This window comes from Ornithorhynchus anatinus, chromosome 5, assembly GCF_004115215.2.
Source record: "Ornithorhynchus anatinus isolate Pmale09 chromosome 5, mOrnAna1.pri.v4, whole genome shotgun sequence".
In the NCBI taxonomy this organism is placed as follows: Eukaryota; Metazoa; Chordata; class Mammalia; order Monotremata; family Ornithorhynchidae; genus Ornithorhynchus; species Ornithorhynchus anatinus.
The window spans coordinates 98,666,386-98,669,002 of record NC_041732.1 but is presented as its reverse complement, the minus strand read 5'-3'; the positions used below and the strand labels follow the sequence as shown (position 1 = coordinate 98,669,002).

The window sequence follows — 2,617 nt, the reverse complement described above, 5'->3', positions numbered from 1 at the left end:
GCCGGGGTAGGTAAAAGCTAATCTGGTTGGACACAGTCCATGACTCACATGGAGCTCACAGTCTTAATTTCCCATTTTACAGATGAGATGAGGCCTAGAGAAGTGAAGTAACTTACCCAAAGTCATGCAGCAAAGAAATGGCAGAGACGGGATTAGAACCCAGGTCCTTTTGACTCCCAGGCCCGTGCTTTTTCCGCTCATGCGCCTTCCCTCATCTGCAAAATGGGGATTCCATGCCTGTTCTACCTCCTACTTAGCCCGTAAGCCCCATGTAGAACCTGATCCCGCCTCTGCCACTTGTCAGCTGTGTGACCGTGGGCAAGTCACTTCACTTCTCTGGGCCTCAGTTACCTCATCTGTAAAATGGGGATTAAGACTGTGAGCCCCACGTGGGACAACTTGATTCCCCTGTGTCTACCCCAGCGCTTAGAACAGTGCTCTGCACATAGTAAGCGCTTAACAAATACCAACGTTGATTATCTTGTATCTACCCCAACACTTGGTACAGCGGTTGACACATAGTAAGTACTTAACAAATACCAATATCGCCAAGATCTGCCCTCTCCTCTCCATCCAAACTGCTACAGTGCTGGTACAAGCTCTCAGAATATACCGTCTGGATTAGTGTGTCAGCCTCCTCTCTAATCTCCCTTCCTCCTGTCTCTCCCCACTCCAGTCTATTCTTCATTCCACTGCCCGGATCATCTTCCTACAGAAACGCTCTGGGCATGTCACTCCCCTCCTCAAAAACCTCCAGTGGTTGTCTATCAACCTTTGCGTGAAACAAAAACTTCTCACTCTAGGCTCTAAGGGTCTCCATCACCTTGCCCCCTCCTACTTCACCTCCCTTCTCTCTTTCTACCGCCCAGCCCAAACACTCCGCTCCTCTGCCGCCCGCCTCCTCACCGTCCCCCGTTCTCGCCTATCCCGCCGTCGACCCCTGGCCCACGAACTACCGCTGTCCTGGAATGCCCTCCTTCCTCACATCCACCAAACTAACTCTCTTCCCCTCTTCAAAGTCCTACGGAGAGCTCACCTCCTCCAGGAGGCCTTCCCAGACTGAGCCCCCCTTCCCTCTGCTCGCCTTCCCTCCCCTCCCCCCACCCTCTGCTCTTCCCCCTTCCCCTCAGCACTGTGCTCATTTGTATATATTATTACCTTATTTATTTTGTTAATGAGGTGCATATCTCCTTGATTCCATTTATCTTGATGCTGTTGTTTTTGTTTTGTTCTGTTTTGCTTTGCTGTCTGTCTCCCCCATTTAGACTGTGAGCCCATCACTGGGTAGGGATTGTCTCTATCTGTTGCCGAATTGTACATTCCAAGCACTTAGTACAGTGCTCTGCACTTAGGAAGTGCTCAATAAATACTATTGAATGAAATACCACAATTATTTTCTATTATTATTATTAGCTGGTAGACATGTTCCCTATCCATAAGGAACATACAGTCTACTGAAGAACTTACAGTTTACAGGTCCGTCACCCACTTCAGCTCCACGCACCCTCCCTTGGACACAGACCGTCAAGAGCAGGTATCCATTCAGCCTTTCTCTTGGGTCACTCGATCAAATTCTGCCTGGAGAGAAAATTCCCCCTCTTCCCCTTGTTCAGATCAGCAGACATGGAGGACATCTCCCAGCAATCAATCCGTCAATCAATGACATTTACTGAACACCTGCTTTGTGCAGAGCACTGTACTAAGCGCTGATCCCTGGGACTACAGTGAGACTCATATTCCACATCCTTGGGTGGTCTATGGCAGAGATATTTGGTAAGGTCTGTCCTGTTCCAAGACGGGTAAATCCATAGCCACACGAAAAGTCATAAAACATGGTTTAGCTGTTCAGGAGAGTAAATCCCATTCAAATTTTCAAGGAGGAGGGGATTTGCTCTGAACAGGAATGAATAGTATCGTTCGGTCTATGGTCAGGTAAAGGTTCTGCAGTCCACAAGTGAACAGTTAGACACGTATAGATGTTTATTATGTTAAATGGCTTTCTGGAAGACACTTGAAAAATGAAATACTCCTCAGGTGGTCACGGATAAGAAGGAAAAATGATGAGGGAGAGTTTCATAATCTCCTAGTAAATATTGGGCACGTGAGGAAAGCAGAAGTTTCCAAAAAGCATTTGGTACCCAAATAGCCCCCTCCCAGGGTTGTATCTGGAGAGTTTCCAGTCCTCTACCAGTCTCAGCTACGGGAGGGAGAGTCGAGCAGAGGCCTACCCGGTCCATTCCTAGCTTGGCCAGTGGCTAGCGAGTGGCAGGCCATCTGCCACGAGTCAAAACTCACCCGTGCTGGGCAGCAGCGGCATCGGAGACAGTCGAGGGTGAAGACTTCAGTTTACTGCACGGAAGGAGGCAACAGTAAACCGTTTCTGTATTTTTAGCAAGAAAACTCTAATGGATCCACTACCAGACCGATTGCAGATGGACAGCAGGGTGTTTGGGGATAGATGTGACTGTGGTGTCGCCGTGGGTTGGAAACGACTCGACGGCATAAGATACCAAATAGCAGTCTTACCACAGGTGCCCTCAAAATTATCTAGCAGAGTGAAAGAGAAGCAGTGTGGCTTGGTGGTTAGAACACAGGCCTAGGAACCAGATATCCTACG

At 48.6% G+C, this 2,617-nt stretch overlaps 1 non-coding gene across 1 annotated transcript; it reads left to right on the top strand.

Moving 5' to 3' along the window:
* The first annotated feature begins 2,147 nt into the window (after positions 1 to 2,147).
* LOC114812690 lies at positions 2,148 to 2,285 on the top strand. Its single transcript, XR_003760341.1, has one exon. It is a non-coding gene; the product is annotated as a small nucleolar RNA SNORA7 (small nucleolar RNA).
* Positions 2,286 to 2,617: the final 332 nt, after the last annotated feature.